The following is a 449-nucleotide window of genomic DNA, read 5'->3' as shown; positions in this document are numbered from 1 at the left end:
ATATATATATATATATATACAGGGTGGGCCATCTAGCGTTTGGAATTTCAACTATCGGTTATTTTGAGTTTGAAAGGCATAATAACATTTAACGTATACATATGACGTATCAGAAATTTAGTTTTTTGTTTGACATTTACGAAATGGGTCGCTATATGCTTGAACAAAATTGGGAAATATTAAAAACTTACTTCCAAAGTGGTGAGTCTTCAACCCAAACTATAAGAAATTTACGTGAAAAATTTGGTAGAAAAGAAATGTCTTTAACGCAGTTTGTGGATCAATTTGTGAAGCGAATTCGGCAAACTGGATCCTTATTGGATAAAGCAACTCATTCAAGGATGAGTGTTACGCTAACCAGCCAGAAACGATTCAAGAATTAAAACATGAAATCAAAGTTGCCATTGATGAAATACGCGCGCATACAGTGGAAAATGTACTGAAAAATT

This window comes from Atta colombica, unplaced genomic scaffold (genome assembly GCF_001594045.1).
Source record: "Atta colombica isolate Treedump-2 unplaced genomic scaffold, Acol1.0 scaffold52, whole genome shotgun sequence".
Lineage (NCBI taxonomy): Eukaryota > Metazoa > Arthropoda > Insecta > Hymenoptera > Formicidae > Atta > Atta colombica.
The sequence above is the reverse complement of the archived record's forward strand: the minus strand, read 5'-3'. Positions refer to the sequence as shown.